Source organism: Antechinus flavipes, chromosome 3 (genome assembly GCF_016432865.1).
Source record: "Antechinus flavipes isolate AdamAnt ecotype Samford, QLD, Australia chromosome 3, AdamAnt_v2, whole genome shotgun sequence".
Classification (NCBI taxonomy): domain Eukaryota; kingdom Metazoa; phylum Chordata; class Mammalia; order Dasyuromorphia; family Dasyuridae; genus Antechinus; species Antechinus flavipes.
Window position 1 is genome coordinate 509,131,046 of NC_067400.1, and position 15,930 is coordinate 509,146,975.

Genomic DNA, 15,930 nt, shown 5'->3' on the forward strand with positions numbered 1-15,930 from the left:
CTTTCACAAATGAAAAAAATAAAGTCAAGGTCATATAACCAATCATTTAAATTAGATTATATCAGTGCCATAGGTTCTGACATAATGACCAACACAAAAGATTGAACATGAACTGAACCCAGCCCACATTGATTGAAGTCACCTACCTGACTGCCTCCAAAAAGTAGCCACCCATGAAATACTATTTTGGTTGACATTAAATCATTTAGGAAAAACTAAACGTAAAGTACCTCTGCCTGTCTTATAAACTCAGCAGGAAGATAGCTCATCAAAACCAGCAAAGGAGTCTGTCTATTCATGGATATTGACACCTTTCTTGATCTCAGTACAAAAAGCAAAGATAGGAAGGACCTCAAAGTGATTTTTCAGATCAAAATCAAACTTGACTAGACTGGGATCAAATCTTATCCATAGTAACTTCACTTGATAAGCTTAACCAAAGGAAACCAGGTCCCCATTTCTCCCTTTATATGGGGAATTTGTTGGGAGTAGCAGAATTCAAAGAAAGGAATAAGACACAGAAGATTGAGACTATAGTAGGTATCAGTGACATCCAGAGGAAGAGACAGAAACCTTGGGAACATCAAAAACTTAGCTTTTAGAAAGAAATTCAGTTTATACAACATGGCAACATCTGAATTTTGATCCTCAAAATTTTGATAAAATCCCTCAAACTCAGATCCTCTAATTGGTACCCATCAACTTGCTTATCTCAGGCCTTGGAAACCGGTTCTTCATTATCACCCTGACCTGCATCATACATCTGCCTCATCTCATCGGAGACAGGAATTAAATATCCTTCTGCTTAAAGATTTTCCTAGTTGTAGCACATGCTTTTATCCTAATAAGTTTACTACTAATAGGGAGGCATATAAATATCACTTTTCCTTCCCTTAGAAATACAAAGATGAGATGATTTCCCAGACAAAGACCCAAATGAATAGTTTCTACAGGACCAACCTTGATGCACAAAAGTAAAGGAGGAATATAGGAATAAAGTCATATAGGCCCTGGTTCATACAATCTTGCATACATTTCAATCAAAGAGCAAAGCATTTTCATCCAGAAGCAGATAGCAAAATAAGCTCTCCAGAGTCCAGCCTTCAGCAGTGGTAGTCTACTTGCCTGGGAGTGGAGGTGGGAGCAACCTCTTATGCAGTTTTCTTTTTAGTTGTGGAATTTCTTCTAATTCTCTTTTCTGACCCTACAAGCTCATCTGTGCATTTCTTCTGCTTCATTGTTGGACATACATCTCCGCTCATACACAAAGAGGGGTTTGGGAATGAGATCTTGCTGAACTCACGTGGATCCATTGCGTATCATAGCACAAGGGGCATGTTTTACCCTGGAGGGGCTAACATTCTGTTTCCCCTTGTCTTCTGGCTTCTCTCTCTCTCTCTCTCTCTCTCTCTCTCTCTCTCTCTCTCTCTCTCTCTCTCTCTCTCAGCATACCTTTTACAACATAACTGACATGTGGCCAGCTTTAATTGGTTTTAAGATCGCAAGTGAGGGGAAACCCTCAGGCAACCTGCTCCACTTTTGGATAATTTTAATTGTTACAAAGGTTTTCTTGATATTAAGCCTAAAGCTGCAGCTGTGTAACTTTTACCAGTTATTTCTACTTCTGCCCTCTGGAGCCATGTCATACAAATCTAATCTCTTTTCTACATGAGGGTTCTTTAAATACGTAAAAACAGCTTTCTCTGTGCCCCCTAAACCTTCTGTTCTCCAGGTGAACATTGTGAGTTATTTTTCACCAGCCCTCTTATTGTGAACTCAATGTCTTTTTTAACATACTAGTAACCACCTCTGGATTCTGTTCAAGTTACCAAGGTTCTTCTTAATCATGTAACACCTAGAGCTGAAAACTGTACTCCATATCTGCACTGACTTTCTTAAAGATCCTAGTCTACTGATTGAAGATTAACAAACCAATAGGTAGAAAACCATCATTTATGTGTAATATGTATTACATACATATATATGAAAAGTTGGAAAACATGAACAGAATGAAGGCACTAATATTAAAGAGAATAAAGAAAATCATCATTATATCACAAATTTAAAGCAAGAAATGTAGTCCAATCCCTCATTTTACAGATAAGGACACTGAGGCCCAGAGAGATAATGGCTTTCCCAGCATCATACAGGTAATAAATAGAGAGTAAGGATTAGAACCCCGGTCCTTTGATTCCAAATCCAGCATTTTTTTTTTTTGCTCTGAATCACAGAAAATGACTGGAAAGTCCACCAGTAGAAACTTGCAATTGAAGAGATTTTAAAGTTTACAAAGCATTTTCTTCACTATGATAAATAGTACAAGTTTTATAAATGAGGCTCCAAATAAAAGAAATAGCTTCACCCAGGAATCCCCTTAAAAGGGTCCCCAAAATAATGAATAGGTGCAACAGCTGTTGTTGTTGTTGATAGTGGTCCTTTCTTATGGAAAGAGACCAATGACAACATGAGGGTAATGTCTTGGCTTGAACATAAACTGAATTTAAGAGACACAGTTACACAGAGTCATCAACCGTACTTGCTCCTACAGGAGTCCAGGGAACTGAGTTTATTAGAGAAATATAGACAAATGAAGAAAGAATGGAAGACAAAAGAAAGTAAAACCAAAAAAAAATAATCCTAAGAGATAATAGAGAATTCAAACCTATTTAAGAAGTTGTTGGCTAGAGAAGCAAAAAGTAGGGGATAGACAGGGCTAATTAACCATTGAAACTATGATAGGGATAATGTTCTTCTCATAGAAAATAAGTCTTTTCATAGTAAGTTTTGCTAGATTTGGGAGATACAACTCGCCTGATTTTTCTCCTACACATCAGAACACTCTTTCTCAGTCCCTTTCACTGGAATTTAATCCAAATCATATTCATTAACCTTAGATGTCCCATTAGACTCTGTTCTGGGTGTTCTTCTCTTCTTCCCCTATATTTCTTCATTCTCATGGCATTCTCATCACCTTCCATTGATATAACTATCATCCCTATATTAATGACTTCTAGATCTACTTATTCAGTTTAACCTCTCAAATTTGAGATCTGCATCTCCAATTGCCTTTCATCTGTATCTCAAGTTGTATATTCAGTGTACATCTTAAATTCAACATGACCAAAACTGAACTTATTATCTTTCTCCCTAAATCCTCCCCTACTTCAAAATTTCTCAATGCTCTTAAAGATCCAACCCAGCCCTCCAGACTTGAAACTTAGGTGTCATCCATGAGTCCTTACTATCTCTCACCTCCTATATCAATCCATTGTCTAGTCTTGGCATTTCTATCTCTCCCTAAGTATACACAGAAGAAATAAAATATATGCAGAAGAAATACAAATCATCCCAAAAACTTTTAGTCATGCAGATAGGAGTTGATATCAAAAACAATTCTGAATTTTGTAACAAAGGGGAGGCTAAGATGTCTTTAAGAAGGAAGTATACATTAAGATCATATGAGGAAAAATGAAGATGGACAAAGAATTTTAATGAAAAAAACTTTGAGGGAATGACAAATTTACTTGTTTGTATTGATGATTAATGTTAAATTTATAATAAAATATTTTAATAATTTTTAAATCTCATAATTGCTCCCTTTTCTCATTTGATACTGCTGCCATCCTGATATACATCTTTTTTTAAATAACTTTCTATTGGCAGAACCCATGCCAGGGTAATTTTTTACATCATTATCCCTTGCACTCTCTTCTGTTCCGATTTTTCCCCTCCCTCCCTCCACCCCCTCCCCCAGATGGCAAGCAGTCCTATATATGTTACATATGTCGTAGTATATCCTAGATACAATATATGTGTGCAGAACCGAACAGTTCTCTTGTTGCACAGGGAGAATTGGATTCAGAAGGTATAAATAATCTGGGAAGAAAAACAGAAATGCCAGCAGTTTATATTCATTTCCCAGTGTCCTTTCTTTGGGTGTAACTGCTTCTGTCCATCCTTGATTAATGGAAACTGAGTTAGATCTCTTTGTTGAAGAGATCCACTTCCATCAGAATACATCCTCAAACAGTATCATTATTGAGGTATATAATGATCTCCTGGTTCTGCTCATTTCACTTAGCATCAGTTCATGTAAGTCTCTCCATGCCTCTCTGTATTCATCCTGCTGGTCCCTTTCCCTTCTTTTGTATCTCTTTGGGGTATAAGCCCAGTAGAAACACTGCTGGATCAAAGGGTATGCACAGTTTGATAACTTTTTGAGCATAGTTCCAAAATGCTCTCCAGAATGGCTGGATGTGTTCACAATTCCACCAACAATGTATCAGTGTCCCTCCATCCCCTCCAACATTCCGCATTATCTTTCCCTGTCATTCTAGCCAATCTGACAGGTGTGTAGTGGTGTCTTAATTTGCATTTCTCTGATTAATAATGATTTGGAGTATATTTTCATATGGCTATAAACAGTTTTAATTTCTTTGTCTGAGAATTGTCTGTTCATATCCTTTGACCATTTATCAATTGGAGAATGGCTTGATTTCTTATAAATTAGAGTCAATTCTCTATATATTTTGGAAATGAGGTCTTTACCTGATATACATCTTGATCTTTTTATGCCTAGATTATTGCAATATCTAACTGATTGTTCTTTGATCCAATGGTCTTCTTGTTATTTCTTGAACAAATTTCTGCATCTCCCAAATGTGGGTATTTTCTCTGACTTCTTTTTATATCTGGAATGCTCCCCTTCCTTATCACTGCCTCCTCTCTTCCATGGCTTCATTTAAGTCCTAGCTGAACCCCAGCTTTTATAGGAAGATTTTCTTTATCCTCTTTAATATTATGGCCTTCACTCTGTTCATGTTTTCAAACTTTTTATATGTATGTATATAATGCATATTACACATAAGTGTTTGCATGTTATCTCCCACATTAGACTGTGATCTAGAGGGCAGAAGCTGTCTTTTGCCTTTCTTTATATCACCAGCGATTAGCATAGTGCCTGGAACATATAGGTACTTAATAATGCTTATTGGCTGATTTTGACTGATAATAAACGTTCACAAATCTCATCCAGAAGAAACAACATAGAGTTTTGGGCAAGAACAAATGAGTCAGTGATTAGCAGCATCTTCTGAAGTATTTCAAGACATGTTAACTCAACATTTAGAAATACAAGGTATATTTTCTTTCTGGAGCACATATCAGGAATATGAAGACGTACCTTCCAATTCCTGACAATTCTAAGGAGCAATTCTTACTTCTGGAGATTTATGTAAAAATACATAATGCCATTAGAAGGAATCTGAAAACACTCTCAAGGGATTATGAAGTTCTAGACAAGATACTTGATACTTTAGGAGCACAGGTGGCATTGTAATCATTGCTATGGATGTAAGGAGGGGGGAAACTTTAAAAGAGAAAGCTAGATTTGGTAACCAAACAGATGGTTAAAAAGATGGTATATGAAAATGGAAAATGGATTTCTGGGCCATAGCATCAAATATAGGAATGACGAGCTCTTATCCAGGGATTAAATCCATTTAACAATGGCTAAGAAGACTGTCTTTACTTAAAGACTTGCAAATTTGGATAAGATCTTAAATTAAAATGTATGGGAGAAAGATAACCTACATATATGTACTCTTTAAGATAAATTCATGTGGCATTATGACAAAGAAAGAAAAATATTAGTGAAAAATGCTAATGGTTCACAGGAAACCATATCCAAGGATTTAGAACAGTGAAAATGTTTTAATATGTATACATAAATGTTTCTATTTAAATGTTCATAATGTGGTCAAAAGACAGTAAGCTAGAAATTTTGATGAGTTAACTAATTTATCCTTCCAGGTATCACTGAGATTTGGTGACCTCTAAGTATCAAGTGGTAATGAAAGATTTTATGTTTAAATAAAAGAGATAGTGGGATAGCATTGTATACAAGGAAGATGTACTTCTATGAAGAAATCCATAAACCAGAGTCAGGGAAAATATGGTGAGAAAGGTTTGGATGAGGATCAATGCAGATAAAAACAATATTATGTTGGGAAAGTACTATAGATCACACAGCCAGAAGAAGAAAATGAATGATAAGTTATAAAAACAAATCATAACACCAGTAAGGAGATTTAAGAGGATTTAGAGAATGTTGCAAGATTGCTCTCTCTTGTAAATATAGAATAGGTGATAAATCTTGACAAATGATGAGGAACACTGTTCTAGACTGCATTCTGATCAATAGGAAAGAACTGGTTGTTTAACTAGAAACAATAAGAGAAGGAAGAGATTATACCATGTTAGAATTTGTGATAGATAAAAAGGAAAAAGATGGGTCTGTTTTGAAGTATATCTCTATTTTAGGGAAAACATTTCAAAGAGTTCAGAAGAAAGTAGGTAAAATTCATTGGTCTAAAATTCTATAGGAAAATTGGACTAAAGTATGAAAATTCTGATGACAAAAACACAAGTAAATCAAATGAAAGGGGAAAAAAGAGGAGGCACTACCTAAAGAGATCAATGAGGATGCAAAGTAAATTCATCTAAAAACAAACTCTATTATAGGAGGAAATAAGATATTATGATGGCAAAATAATTTGAAACCATTTTATAGTTGTATTAGTCAAATGAACCAGGAATATTTATACTGGAGAATAAGAGATTTGGACAGGAAAGAGGAAAAGGGGAATAACAAGTGTCTCCAAGTGTTCTAATGTATATCATGCATCACAGGGATTGAATTTGTTTGATTGGACTATAAATGGAAGAAGTACGAAGGCAGATTTAACATTAATATAAAGAAAAACTTTCTAACAATACAACTGTATTGAAGTAGAAAGGATTATATTAGGATACACTGAATTTTCTATCATTAAAAGTCTCCAAGGGGCAGTTGGATAATTATTAGGGATAATAATAGCTTACATTTATGTGGCACTTCTTGGATAGGCCGAGCGAATATAATAAAGATGACAATACTCCCTAAACTAATCTATTTATTTAGTGCTATACCAATCAGACTTCCAAGAAAATATTTTAATGATCTAGAAGAAATAACAACAAAATTCATATGGAAGAATAAAAGGTCGAGAATCTCAAGGGAATTAATGAAAAGAAAAATCAAATGAAGGTGGCTTAGCTGTACCTGATCTAAAATTATATTATAAAGCAGCAGTCACCAAAACCATTTGGTATTGGCTAAGAAATACATTAGTTGATCAGTGGAATAGGTTAGGTTCACAAGACAGAATAGTCAATTATAGCAATCTAGTGTTTGACAAACCCAAAGCCCCTAACTTCTGGGAAAAGAATTCATTATTTGATAAAAACTGCTGGGATAACTGGAAATTAGTATGGCAGAAATTAGTTATGGACCCACACTTAACACCGTATACCAAGATAAGATCAAAATGGGTCCATGATTTAGGCATAATGAACGAGATTATAAATAAATTAGAGGAGCATAGCATAGTTTATCTCTCAGACTTGTGGAGGAGAAAGAAATTTGTGACCAAAGAAGAACTAGAGATCATTATTGATCACAAAATAGAAAATTTTGATTATTTCCAATTAAAAAGCCTTTGTACAAACAAAACTAATGCAAACAAGATTAGAAGGGAAGCAACAAACTGGGGAAACATCTTCATAGTTAAAGGTTCTGATAAAGGCCTCATTTCCAAAATATGTAGAGAATTTACTTTAATTTATAAGAAATCAAGCCATTCTCCAGTTGATAAATGGTCAATGGTATGAAGAGACAATTTTCAGATGATGAAATTGAAACTATTACCACTCACATGAAAGAGTGTTCCAAATCACTATTGATAAGAGAAATGCAAATTAAGACAACTCTGAGATACCATTACACACCTGTCAGATTGGCAAGAAAAAATAATGATGAATGTTGGAGGGGATGCGGGAAAACTGGGACACTGATACATTGTTGGTGGAGTTGTGAATGAATCCAACCATTCTGAAGAGCAATCTGGAATTATGCCCAAAAAGTTATCAAACTGTGCATACCCTTTTTTTTAAATTTAAATTTTATTTTATTTAATAATAACTTTGTATTGACAGAATCCATGCCAGGGTAATTTTTTACAACATTATCCCTTTGTGCATACTCTTTGATCCAGCAATGTTACTACTGGGCCCATATCCCAAAGAGATACTAGAGAAAGGAAAGGGACCTGCATGTGCCAAAATGTTTGTGGCAGCCCTGTTTGTAGTGGCTAGAAACTGGAAATTGAATGGATGCCCATCAATTGGAGAATGGTTGGATAAATTGTGAATTTATGAATGTTATGGAATATTATTGTTCTGTAAGAAATGACCAGCAGGATGAATACAGAGAGGACTGGAGAAAGTTACATGAACTAATGCTAAGTGAAATGAGCAGAACCAGGAGATCATTATATACCTTAATAATGATACTGTTTGAGGATGTATTCTGATGGAAGTGGATCTCTTTGACAAAGAAAAGATCTAACTCAGTTTCAATTAATCAAGGATGGACAGAAGCAGCTACACCCAAAGAAAGAACACTGGGAAATGAATATAAACTGCTTGCATTTTTGTTTTTCTTCCCAGATTATTTATACCTTCTGAATCCAATTCTCCCTGTGCAACAAGAGAACTGTTCCGTTCTGCACACATATATTGTATCTAGGATATACTGCGACATATTTAACATATATAGGACTGCTTACCATCTGGGGGAGGGGGTGAAGGGAGGGAGGGGAAAAATCGGAACAGAAGAGAATGCAAGGGATAATGTTGTAAAAAATTACCCTGGCATGAGTTCTATCAATAAAACGTTATTATAATTAAAAAAAAAACATTTATGTGGCACTTTTAGGTTTGCAGAGAATTTTACACATACGTGTATGGATATAGATATAGATGTCAATATCTATATATATATATGTGTGTATATATGTTTGTGTGTGTAGGTGTGTGTGTGTGTGGTGGAGATAGATAGTCTTATAACCTCATTTGAGCCAGTGTAGTAGCTATGTGAGTGGGGGTTCTACAGTTACTATTTTATAGATGAGAAAACTGAGACAGAGAGATTAAGTGAATTTCACATGGTCACCTAAGTAGAAAGTGGTTGTCTTCCTTACTCTATATCTGGCCCTCTATTTGTGCAGACAGAATATCAACTCAAGTACACGTTGGAAAAACTTCCTTAATATGTTCCTTCTCACTTAGAGTGAGATTCTTTGATTCTGTGATTTTATTATAAGTGAGACACTAGAAGAAAGTAGAATTACCAAGTGTCTGGATTTGCTGTGAAGAGTGTAACTGTAACCTGGAACTTAGCTGCACATCTATAAATCATCACGAAAGGAATGAACAAACTAGAATTATCCCTAGAAACTAGGGATAAAGAGACTGAAAGTAAAACACAGAGTAATTGTCTATTAAAAGTCTGATTCTGAAATTAAATTTGGGTCAAGTTAGTTCACACAAGACATATATGACAGGGCAAGAAAAAAATCCCTGAAAGCTATGGACCATTTTGAAACTCATAAGAACGATTTATAGCAGACTGGATATATTCCCTCTTCCAGCCCATTTCTGGGCCCTTCCTTGCCCAATCATTAGATTGTTCCCATTTGCTTCAGCCAGGTCTCTTCCAGCCAATATCCAGCACTTTCCTGACTCAGTTAAGTAGTATTTATTAAATAATTGCTATATGTCAGGTACTGTTTTAAGCACTGGAGATACAAAGAAAGGCAATTTCTGTGACCTCAGAAAAAAGAAAACTAACAGCTCCTTCTTCCTTTTGCTAATTCAATGCTACAACCCAGATATCTCTTTCTACTACTAGTGCTACTAACAATGATCATGATAATGATATTTTTACCATGCACTTTATAGATTTCTCATTGAGTATTCATAATAATCCTGGGAGGTAGATACTTTTATTATCCCCATTTATCCTCATTCCCAAATGAGGAAACTGAGATAACTTGCCCCAGATCCTATAGCATATTAGTGTTTGAGGTTCAATGTGAACTCAAGTTTTCTTGACTCCAAGTCTACTGATCTATTCACTATACCACCTAACTGCCACTGATTTAGAACAATGACTGAAAATTCAATGGACTTTGCCTACCAATGCCAAAAGAGACCTCTCTGATAATGCAGACTTCTTGCTTCCTTTATCCAAAAGCAGACCACTTTAGATCCCAGCAAACACTTTGCTGTCTCTCCCTCCTCATTCTTGATCTTTCCTATTTCTGCAACTGGGTATTTCATTTTAGGCCTTGAACTTCCCCTTGTGAGAGTTAAAATACAGGAGAGTTGCTTCAGGACTTACTAATGGGTCTGAGTCCTTTGCTAAATCCTCTTTAAGTCTCATAACTTTTATGAAGACTGTTATCTAACAATGATAACAGGGTAGGGAAAGGGTCTAGACCTGTGTCTCTATTGGAATGGAGTTTTCTGAGTAAGGAAACTCTATCAATGTAGGACAGCACCTCCTTTGAAATTACAGCCTTAGAGAATTGCCTAAAATATTGAGGTGTCAAATGGGTTCCAGGGTCACTCAGACAACTCATTGTCTCCAAGGCCAGTTCTCTATGCACTGTGCCATGCCGAATCAATTTATAACAGTAATAAAATCTTATATTTATATAGTATCTTATTATTACAAAGTGCTTTCCATTTACTATCACATTTAATACTCACATAACTCCTAGGAGTTAAGTGACTAATTTAGTTAGTATCAAGAGATACAATATAATTAGTATCCTGAGATTTCTTCATATTATAGGAAAATATTTGATCTGTGGAAGTAAACGGAAGTAAGGCAAGCAAAGTAGAGAAAAGTAAAAGAAGAAAGGCAACAATTCCAAGGACATGGTCTGTAGAAGATAAACCTTTGATCTTTTGAAGTCAAAAAGACCTGAATTCATTAGTTCCATGACTCTGAGCAAGTCACTTAACCCCATTTGCCTCAGTTTTCTCTTCTGCAAAATGAGTTGGAGAAGGAAATGGCAAACCACTCCAAGTTCTTTGCCCAAAAAAAGAGGTCACAAAAAGTAAGAATCTATTAAAAACCGTAACAATGGCAGACAATGCTACAAAAAGCAAAAATATATTCAGGAATATTGCTCGATTCCATTTTGTCACCAGAAAAATCACAGATATCCCAGAGGTGAGCAGCATAGCCATTGGGAACCATTAAAGTGAATTAATGCTTCAATCAAGGCATAGTTTTCACACAAAGATACTTCTCTTTCTCCTTCTCAGAATGATGCAAATGAAGAAGAGCTGAATGCTGCTCACTTTCATTCAGCACTATAACTCACTCAGAAATTCCTTGACTCTCTCTCACTTTCCTCATGATCCACGCCAAGAAAAACATTATCATTTAAAAAGGCTGATCTTGCTGCTCAGCCAGGTAGACTCATAAAGTCTGCTGTTTTCCTTTTATAGGTTAAAGAACAAACATGATGAAGACACTCACTCTCTCCTGGACAGGATGTCTTCTGCCAAGTGTCAACTTCAGAAAGTATCTTCTTCTCAACCTCATCTACTGCTAGTGAGATCAGGAGAGAAAAAGAAAGTTCACTTCTCCTCATGTCTCCGAGTAAATTGTTTTCAGTGGTGACCAGAGGGAAGAAGTCACACACAAATGGATCCAGAATACTGTTGATTTTACAAGATGTTAATGCTATGTGGAGCTGGAAGAACAAATTGTGTTTTATATTTAACTGCGGCAAGAGACTTTATGCTTAATAGGTTTTTTAATATAGTTTGACCTAGTACTGTCAAGAGAAAAACTACATTTTGCTCCTGCCTTATATTCAGGACATGATTTCTACAGATAAATAATACGTAATGCAGTTTCTATTACTCAGACAGCATTTCACACATCTGTTTTATGTTTCATTAATGGCACAACAAATGAAACCATCAACTATCCTGCTTCTCTATATTAATTCAACATGTAAGAAAAATGTGTGATGGCTGCAGACAGCCGGGCCGATGACTGTGTCAGGGAAATCCTCTCGTTTACTTATGGTTCAGCAAGGGCTGCCAAGGCACAAATCAGCATGCTGGCAAATGGCGAGCTGATTCACAGCTTAAATCAAGAACAAACCTCATAGCTGAATCCACAAAGGAGCAGTTTGGAGCCCATTAAGTACTCATTTAACTCAATTTCTGGTACCAAACCAATGGTGAATAACCAACAAGGGTGGGCATGGGCACAGCTTTGGTAGAAGCAATATGGTGGGGATGGCATGGCTATATATATATTTTATAGCCTTCTTTATACACAGTTATCTTATCTTGAATTAGCAGAAAAGGGGTGATGGGGCATCTTGCCCAATGCTGGACATAGAAAGAAACTTTATCAATGTTGTTCAGTCATTTCTGACACTTTATGACAAGCAGAGTTGCTGGACTTGTTTGCTGTCCATTTTATAGCTCATTTTATAGATGAAGAAACTGAGGCAAAAGTGTGAAATGACTTGCCAAGCTAACAAGTGACTAAGGCCATATTTGAGTTCAGAAAGGTGAGTCTTCCTATCTCCAGGCTTAGAGCTCTATGCTTTGTGCCACCTAGCTCCATAATTTATGGACATACTGTCAAATGCCACAATGGAAGGAATGGTGGGCTTGGAGCCAGAAAGACTCCCTTCGTATTCAAGTCTACCCAGATACATCATAGTTGTATAAGTCTGGGCAAATAATTTAACTGGTGAATCTCAATTTCTTCATCTGTAAACTGGAGATAACAATAGCACATAACTCAAAAGGATTGTTGTATCAAATAAGACAATATATCTAAGGCTCTTTGTACACTGTAAAGTCCTATATTAATATCAGCTATTATTATTATTATTATTATTATCATTATATTATTCATCCTATTTCACAGACCAGAATGTAAGAGAGACCAACTGAACTTTCATGGCAAAAAGAGTAGATACGGAATACCTAGTTTATAGGGACTGAATCCCTCAGTCCCATGTCCTTCTTAAATGTAGATGCTTCCACTGACAAGGTGCTGAGACAAACATGTGCTTTGAACTGTTTTTTTTTTCCTTTTGAACAGTAGTGATGAGTTTGGGCTGAGACAATCATATTTTCTCATCCAGTTTCCCTTCTTAACCAATGTCCCCACATTTTTGAGGCAACAGGCCAGGGTTAGTGATGTTGTCATAGCAATCAGAGAGCTGGAAGAGACCTCAGAGATTCTAGTCCAACCCCATTATTCTACAGATGAGGAAAAGGATGCCAAAAGATGCTAAAAGATTTGCCCAAAATCATACATCTACTCAGTGGCAAAGCCAGGACCAAAATTTAAACTAGTCTTCTTTCCGTTCCATTATACTATACTTCAGAAAAGGATTTTTTTTAATTCAGGTTCAGATAATCAGACTGTATGGCCATGATTACAGTCATCCCAATGGTATGCAAAGTCCCAGAATAAATCATACAATGTGTATCCTCCCTCCCTCAATTAAAAAAAATAGTTTGCCATGAGAATCAAAGACATCTTTGAAGGAAAAAAAAAGATATAAAAGGGGAAACTGAGGTATATGCACACAACAATGAGAAATAAGCCATATATATTGTCTTAGTGAGATTAAATATGTAATCCCCAGATAGATGTATATCTAAGATCATTTATCAGGTCAATAGAAAGGGCTTTTAAATAATATATTCTCATTGTAGTGAATCTCCACCTTAGGACATCTAATATAGCACATTTTATAACTATCACCAACTGACAAAAGTTGCTTCTAGAAATTTCAGTTAGTTAATCAAAAAGCATTTATTAAGCATTTACTGTGTCAGGCTCCATGCTAAGTGCTGGGGAAATAAAGAATAGCAAAAATAATATCTTCCCTCAAAAAACACAAATTCTAAGAAGGGAGAAAATATGAGGAAAACTAGGTACATTCAAGATATATGCAGAGTAAAAAGGAGGTGTTCAAAATTTGAATTACTCAAGTTTTTCACAAAAGAGAAAAGGATCCTTGGTTCCCATGCAAGCACTTGGGCTAACACTCAATATACTGAGTAGAATGTAGATTTATTTCCCTTGACAAAAAATGTAGGTTTTATACTTAAATTTATGAACTGTCAAAACAAATACACTTTCTTCTCTGATGGGTCTCCATCTCTCTAAGACCTCTAGAGTTAGACATGTTCTACCAAGTGTTTAACAAGTAGGTTTGCAAAAATGCACAGTACACTTTTAATTTAAATCTTAATTATTTACTTTTCTCCATCACTTTAGTAAGTTCAGACATCAACAAAACAATAAAGCAAGCCCTGATTTCTATCATTTACCAACTCCCAGAGTATAAATACTCCCACTGCAAGTTTTACAATTAACTCTCAGAAATTGATAAAAGCTGGCTTCAGCATACTCTTTTCTATAGTCCTCCAGACTTATAAAATATTATCCTGGTATTCAGGATCCTTCAACAAGGGGAAAGCACTCAAGGGTGCTAGAGAACCAACCCCTTTCTCTCATAATTGTTCAACATAACTCACAGCATCAGAGAAGGATGAAGTCTAATCTTATTCCTCCACCTCATGTCGTTGCTGCTTTTCAATCCCAATTCCCACTTTGATTTAGGAACTCTTTGGCAAGAGTATCATCTCTTCTCTTCCAGGAGGCTTAGTCTAGTAACTTACTGATTAACAACTCATTCTTGAAGCACCCAAATTGATCCCCAAACTATCTACCACTCCATTGTAGCTTTTGAGAATGTTTACCCTTTCTTGGTTCTCCATCTCTCTCTGATATACATCTTCTTAATTTGTCATTTAAAACAACCAAAATGCACTTCATTCAGAGTCAGTATGATTCTGTATTAAAGCTTGGTTATATTATTTACTTCCTTTGCCATCATGGGCAAAGAATTCTATCTCTTTATGCCTCAATTTCCTCCTATAGATTCTCAATTTCATGCTATATAGGTGATCTTCCAATGTCTGTTTCATCTCTAAAATTTATGAATATATAAAACATGATTTTCTGGAGGGCCATTGTAGTCTTCAAATTTCCCAATAGGTTCTAGAATCTCTGTATGTCCAACTGAGGACATACAGCTGTGAGGCAATCACAGTTATAATTGTCTCCTATTTGTCTCCTAGTCTCCTTTTAGGGCCAAGTCTAAAAGTGTGCTCCAATTGCTTGATTCATTTAAACTATCCTCAAATAGAGTATGAAAGGTCTAGTTGATGAGTACCCAAGAAGAGTCCATACCTTATTATAGAAATGTCATCACTGTCGGGCCAAAGTCCTTAAAATGGTTTTGTTGACAAGGAGTCAAGCTGCTTGATAAGGCACAAAACTTGTCAGGGAATTGTTACAAGAGGGTATTGTAGTCTCTATGTCTGTGAACCTCATTTTTTTAAACCAAATGCTATAGCTATCTCCTTTTTCTTTGCCCTTTAACATTTTCCACATGAGAGCCATCTAGGAACACTAAGACTGCTATATGGTAGGAAAATTTGCCCCTCCTGTTTTTCTAGCTGCTTTTCTTTCCATACTGCTTTTATGAGTTGAGTTAATAATTTCATTTTTTTTTCTGGAAACATGGACAATAACCAGTTCTTATTATCTTCTGCATATAGCATTTCCCCCTCCCAGAACTGTCACCTGATCTATGTAAGCATACTGGCTATTTCTATCCTCCACACTCTCAGTATAGCTTTCCAAATGCAGCTGGACTTCCTTTTTATGGGTTGTCTTCCCCTATTAGAATACAAGCCCCTTGAGAACAGAGACCATCTTACTTTTCTGTTTTTAACTCCAGCATTTAATATGTACTAAATGATCAATGAATTTTTCCATACTTTCATTTATTCTGTCCATAAGACTATTTACCACAAACCCTAAGTCACAGTTAATTTCTCTCATTGTAGTGGGACTGAGGAAAAGAAATACAACTAAGGATACAAGCAAGGTGCTTTGTAAAGGAAGAGCTCAGAAAC